We start from the raw sequence: 7,311 nt of genomic DNA, 5'->3' as shown, positions 1-7,311 counted from the left end.
CTTTCCTGCCTGAGGCTTCAGCCCTGATCTGGACTCCTAGTCTTCACTGTGAATTGGAGTGATATTCTGGTTTGTCCCATGTTCTTTCAAATTTGCCAAAGGAATACGTGTAAAGCAGGCTGCAGGTCTCCCAGGCTCAGGGCTGACTTGTCCCATGTATGTTTCAATGGACCCCGCAACGGGTTACCTGTGGTAGACTATTGCAGGGTCACCAATGGGCCAGTGCACCCTCAGAGCCCTCAGCCTGGACTATAATGGCTGGGACATTGCTGCTCTTTGGTGACCTCAGTATCCCAGGTCCCAGTAAAAGTGGCTGAATGCAGAAAGAGAGGGTCCCTGCTGGGCTTGAAAACACAGCTGACAAAGACAGGCTGGCAAGAGAAGAGCACGTTTTATGTGAGTCACCCTAAGGATGTTAGGAGTAGAGGAAACGGAAGAGCCCGAGATTTTATGCTGGGTTGGATGAAGCATTGAGAGTAATGGGCAGTGCGATCACAGCAAGGCACCACGGGGTCACACATTCCTGCAGGTGCAGGCTCAGGGTCCCTGATACTGCATTCTATTGTCTACCTCCAGGTGAGGCTGCAGCCTTGAGTTTGATGCAGTGGGGATGGGGTGGCGATAGGGGTGGGAGGTAGACTCCAGGACTGTCCAGAGAAAGCTTCCATTTGTACTAAGAATTTGGTCGCAACCAGGAACTATAATGACTGTGCCAGTACAGTACGTATTCCTAGAAGGAACATCTGGATGATGTTACTGGAGAGATTACGGTTGCATCTTTGGAATTCCTGGCCTGTGTTGTGGGGCCAGGAGGCTTGGTGGGGCAGTACAGGCCCAGACTGTGTGAGGTTTATCATGGATTCTCACGTCCTGGTTAAGAATTCTTGCTTTAGCAGACCCTATGGCCTCAGCTCGAGGTTCATCCTTACCTGGGTGCCTCTTGCTAATTCTCTGTGTTTTCTGTGCCGCTTCCCTAATACTTCCACAGCCTGCCTCCGGGCTCTGGGTCCCTCCCTTCTCACTTCATCCGCATGGCTTTCCTGGCCATTTCAGTATTCCATTACTTTGACTGGCCCTAGAAATCCTCCTAGGATTTGGTCTCAGAATTAGCTGGAGCGATTTAAGGTTCTTGACTTTTCCTTCTCCTATTTCCAGCCCTAGAAAGCCTGGTCTTAGAAAGTTAAACCAGCATTAAAAGTATTAATGGGCCCTAAAATATGCCTCTCTCTCAGTTTCTTCTTTCAGGAGCACCCTCGCATCAGGAGCACCGCTTGGGCACGCACACAGACCGCGACTGCCCACCGTCTCCTCCACAGGTCTGCTCACTACACTCCTTGTGCTACGAATGGCCCCTCTCCTTCTCAAAATTTATCTAGACCACTGTGTGTGTGAGTGTATGCTAGTAAATGAACGTGCAGATAATATGAAAGACTTGGTGAGTTGTGGAAGGAAAAATTTAACCTTCCCCTTCCTTTTCTATGTCTACAAATATATGTGTGATATCAACTTATTAAAAATGTAAGTAAATTCATTTATATTCCACTTTCTAGTTGGTGATTTTTCTCTTCTTCCCCTTCAGAACAACACATGCCTTACCAAGTCTTGTGAAGAGTATCCTCTTTTAAAAACATTTTAATGACAATTTGATTTTTTTTTTTTCCGTTTGAGTCAGAGTTTCCTCTGTGCAGCCCTGGCTGTCCTGGAACTTGCTCTATAGACCAGGCTAACTTCAAACTTGGAGATCCTTTTGCCTCTGCTTCCCAAGTTCTGGGATTAAAGGTGTGTGTCACCACTGCCTGGCTGACAACTTGATTTTTAAAGTATGGTGCTAGGTCTTAATTTTATCTGTTAACAAAAGTACACACAAGAAAGTAAGGTCCAGGGATGGAAAGTAAGGTCCAGGGATGGAAAGATGGCTCAGCAGTTAAGCACGCAGCTGCTCTGGGGGCCTGGCATTTCCAGATGTATATGCAGGCAAAACACCAATGCATGTAAAACAAAAACAAATCTTAGAAAAAATAAAGTAAGACACATATAATAGATATATAATTTATATATTACACATTTTTTGAGATGGCCTCAAAGTGTAGCTCTGGCAGGCCTCAAGCCCATGAGCATTGTGCGAGCTGCGATCACACTGATCACGACACAGTTTGCATACGTAGTTTTTGAATTTTTGATTATATAATAATTGTATTTCATCATGGAGAATTGTCAGTGTTTTGCTGTTGAGGCAAAAAGAAAAGGGAAATTCTGTATATTGGCTCAAAGTTTTAAAATGTAGGGAAAAATTGGGGCTGACGAGATTGCTCGGTGATTAAGGGCACTTGTTGCTCTTAGAGGATCCTGGTTTAATTCTGGCAGCTGACCTGCATGGGGACCGACTGTCCACACTCCAGTTCCAGGAAATCTGACTTTCTTTCTCTTCAGACTTTCAAGGACACAGGCACACACGTGATGCAAAAGACGTACATGCAAGCAAAACACTCATACACATAAAAATTAGTTTAAATTGTAGCCAATCTAAGGATCCAGAACTGCTATTAATTTTTTGCACATAGCTTACAAAATTTTATATAAAGTTTAAAAGTAGAGTTAGAATTTTCTTAGTCTATAAATTTCTTTTTTACTATTAAATAATGAAACTTAAGTATTCTTTATTATTTTTAATTTTTTTTGGTTTATGTACACAAGTCTTTTGTCTGTCTGTCTGTGTGTGTGCCATACTTGTGCCCAGCGCTCATGGAGGCCAGAAGAGGGCATCAGATCTCTTGGAACTGGAGTTACAGGTGGTTGTGAGACACCATGCGGGTGCTAGGAATCGAACTCAGGTCCTTTGTAAGAGCAGGCAGTGCTCTAAAGCACTGAGCCATCTCTCTAGGCCCCTCTTCTTTATCATTTTACTTATTTATTTTATTTTTACCTATTTGAATGTTTGCGTCTGTATAAGTGAATGCCACATGTGCGGGTGCCCTCAGAGGCTGGAACGGAGGCTGGAGTCAACATGGGTTCTGGGAATGGAATCCAGGTCTTCTGCAAGAGCAGCAAGTGCTCTTTTGTCTTCTGTCTGTCTGTCTGTCTGTCTGTCTGTCTCTGCCTCAATCCATCCATCCATCCATCCATCCATCTATCCATCCCTCCACCCATCCCTCCATCCATCCATCCCTCCCTCCATCCATCCATCCATCCATCCCTCCATCCATCCATCCATCCATCCATCCATCCATCCATCCATTCCTCCAGGGCTGGGATTAAAGGCACGTGCCACCATGCCCCGCTGCAGCAAGTGCCCTTAACCACTGAACCATCTCTCTAGATATCACCCCCCCTTTTCTCTCTCCTTCTCCCGCTCTATGTATATTTCATCATTTGAAATAAGAGCTAAATATACTTAAATCGTATTAAACAAAAAGGGATAGTGAGAGATTTAGCGGTATATGAAGTCACTTGTTCCCTATGGGCTTCTGGTTTCTTATCAGTTGAGTCTCCAGGGTCACTGTCCCACTTTGGTTTTGATTATGTATGTGTTTTGTTTGTCAAATTAAGTATGTATAGTAGAGTGACATAAAATTACCATTTGGTGATTAAAAATGGCCATTACACACACACACACACACACACACACACACAAACCCCTCCCCCCTACACACAGGGCACGAGGAGGGGGATGTTTAATGCTGTGCCCTGTGCCCTGTGACCTGTGTGTTCTGCCTCTCAGAAGCATCCTTCCTTGTTTCTCCCTGTTTCTTTTACATCGTTTCCACTGTGGTCCCCCCTGCCCTGCTCATCCCCCCCCCCCCACCCCAGAACTCAGCCTCTCGCTGCAGGGCTGCGCTGCCTGAGCGGAAGCTGGATCAACTGCGGAAGCTGGATCAACGCCCCCAGCCTTTGTGCTGTGTCGCTGTCGCTCTGCATTTGCTTGCTGGCTCAGAAATGTCAGAGGCAGCTGTGGCCGAGAGTCCCACTAAACAGCAACGCTCCTCTGGTGGCCTGTTTCTTGCTGTCCTCTGGGGAGACACACGTTAAATGCGCTTGAATTGAGGTTTTTGGCAGATTGTTACAGTAGAATATTGACTCTCTGATCCGAGGCCAGGCTGGGCCCAGAGACTGTGTGCTTTTCTGAGAGCTAATAATGAGAATTGATCAGCGGTGCTGGTGGGGGAGGAGGTGCCGGGAAGGATGAAAGTCCCTGGTCGCTGTTCGGAGCGTGCTGCCTCCTGAAGCTGCTTTGGCGATTTAGCTTTCATTATTATTATTATTATTATTATTATTATTATTATTATCTCATCACGGAAACGTATTTCTAGTGGACATTGTACGATTTAAGTCAAGCAAAGAGAAACAAATCCAAACGCTGTTCTTCGCAGGCTTCCTGCCGCCGCCGCCATGTGCACGCCTGAGCACAGGAATCGTGGCCCTTTCCTTGTAACAGAATTTCATTATTAGAGTAGGAAGCCTGGGTGATAGAGTACTGGGCCTCGGGTTGTCCCAGAGGAATGGAAGATATATATGCACTGCCTTGATTAATTATAATTTCCCACCCACGAAACAATAAAAGAAAATCCATATGTATGCAGGTCGGGTGGGGTGAAGACACAGGGATTTTTTTAAGCTGAAACTTTCTTTTGGCTAGGCCATCTTCCGTGGACAGTGTGGATAGCTTAACTTGTTTTATTTTTAATTTCTAAAAATGCGTATGGGTGTTTGCCCTGCCTGTGTATGTGTGTACCGCGTGGGTGCTTAGTGCCCACAGAGGCCAGAAGAGGGCTCAGAATTTCCTAGAACTAAAGTTACAGCCAATCGTGAGCCACCTTTTGGGTACTGGGAATTGAATCCAGATTCTCTGGAAGAACACCAGTGCTCTAAACCACAGAGCCATCTTTCCAGCTCAGATTATTTATTTATTTTGAGACAGGGTCTTACTATGTAGTTCTGGTTGGCCTGGAACTTGTTATGTAGACCAGGCTGGCCTTGAACTCACAGAGATCCACCTGCATCTGCCTCTGCCTCCCGAGTGCTGGGATTAAAGGTATGGCCACCGTGCCTGTCTGGTTTGGCTGTGTTGAAAGCAGCGATTTCCTACTCCCTGGTCTGGTGCAAGCCCTCGGGAAAGATGGCTCCTGTCCTAAGGGTGCTACGTCTCCCGCACCGCACCCGTGGAGGACTCTTTAGGGTAGCATTCCTTGGGTGGAAGAGCACTCTCCCTCTCCTGTGTGTCTTCAGGAGCCAGAACAAGTACCCGCGCTTCCCTGCCTTTGCATTAAGTGAACAAAAGCAGGTTTCCTCCCGTTAGGAAATGACACTGTTGATTAAGTGCCTTCCAAGAGACAGCTGCTTCTTTCTGTGCTCTCCACCCTCTCAGGTGATTATAATATCATCGGAGCCGCTTCTCTGAGGGCAATATTGTCCTGAAGAACCCTTTGCTTTTGAGCATGTCTGTATGTGCAGGGCTTATCACGTTTCTATTTTTCTTTCCTTCTTTCTTTTCTTTGTCTTTTCCTGTGTCTTTCTGTAGCCCGGGCTGGCCCTAACACCTGTCCTCCTGCCTTATTGATGGAATTACTCATATGCCACCAGGCCCTGCCCACGAATTTCTGTTTTTATATTTTTCCTTGGAATCTGTGCAGATCTCTCCCCCCTTCTGTATGTGTCTTTATGTCTTTGTCTGTCTGTCTTTGTCTGTCTGTCTCTGTGTGTCTCTGTCTCTCTCTCTCTCTCTCTCTCTCTCTCTGCATGCGTGTAAAATGAAAGTTCTTAAAGTGTTTTGGGTAATTTGTGTAAAAACAGTTCCCTCTTTTTATTTTTTAAGACAGGGTCTTTTGTTTTTTCAGGACAAGTTTTCTCTGTGTAGCCCTGGCTATACTGGAACTCACTCTGTAGACCAGGCTGGTTTTGAACTCAGAGATCCAACCATCTGTCTCCTGATTGGTGGGATTAAAGGCTTCTACACTGTTGCTGCCACCACCACCCTGGCTTGAGACAGGGCCTTACAGTCTAGGCTGGCTTTGAACTGACCTTCCTGCCCCTACCTCCCATGTGCTGAGCTTACGGGTGCACGCGTATGCCACCATGCCTAGCTAAAACCAACCTACTTAATTTTCAGAATTATTTTACATGTAGCTGCTAATGACCCATTTTATGAAGAAGAAAACAGGCCAAAGTCACAGGACCAGTAAGTAGTAGTCAGGACATGACTCCGGTCACCTGGTCATGGGACTCAGTCTCAAAATGACCTCTTTCACAGGCTGTATTGTTCAGGACCAGGGAAAGCCACATTGTCATGACACTAAGTATTTGGATCAGGTTAAGTAGTGTCAATAACTTTCGAACTAAAAAAATTCTAGACAATTATTTTGAACTTAGTTATTGGCTCAAGTGTTTCAAGTAGTACTCAGTTTCTTGTACAGAAAGTATAATTAGGGGTTTCAGGGATTTTATTTATTTATTTATTTACTTACTTATTTAGTTTGAGAGAGAATTTCACTGTATAAGCTAGGCTGCTGCTAAAGCATTAGATAGAGCAGCCTGGCCCCGAATGGGAGGGCCTGCGCCCGAGTGTTTACGTCCCAGGCGTGCATTGCAGTGCCCAGCTCTTGGGCTGATTCACCCTTCCCTCTCTTTCCCTCCCCCCTCTGTCTTTCCCTCCCTTTCTTCCTTCTCCCTCCCTTCTTCCTCCCCTTTCTCTCTTTTATATTTCAATGGATATTTTTATTACTTATAATTTCCTGCTACTAGGAACATTATTATCTACATATTCTTTTAAAAAATAATGTTTTAGGTTACAATATAATTATGTCATTTCCCCCATTCCTTTTTTTCCCTCCAACCCTTCCAAGTACCACCCCTACTCTGAAATTCATTGCCTCTTTTTCCATCATTGTTGTTAAATATATATGTATATATGTGTATATATATATATATATATACACATGCATATACATATATTAAACTATATAAATATAACCTTCTCAGACTATACAATATTTCTTGTATGTACACACTTTCGGGGTTAACCGTTTGGGACTGGATAACCAATTGCTATGCTGGTCCCCGGGAAGACTATTTACCCACATAGCATTTCTTAGTCATCTCCCTCTTTCTTGTGTATATGTGTCTTGCTATGAAGGGACAGGGACTTGTCTACAGTTCAGAGGTGAGTTCATGACTATCGTTGCTGGGGCCATGGTAGCAGGCAGGCAGGCATGGCACTGGAGCAGTACTGAGAGCTCACATCTTCTCCAAACGTTGCAGATCCGAGATGTGGGGCGGCGGCGGTGGTGGTGGTGGTGGTGGTGGTGGTGGCAGAGAGAC

This window comes from Apodemus sylvaticus, chromosome 6 (assembly GCF_947179515.1).
Source record: "Apodemus sylvaticus chromosome 6, mApoSyl1.1, whole genome shotgun sequence".
NCBI lineage: Eukaryota > Metazoa > Chordata > Mammalia > Rodentia > Muridae > Apodemus > Apodemus sylvaticus.
The sequence above is the reverse complement of the archived record's forward strand: the minus strand, read 5'-3'. Positions refer to the sequence as shown.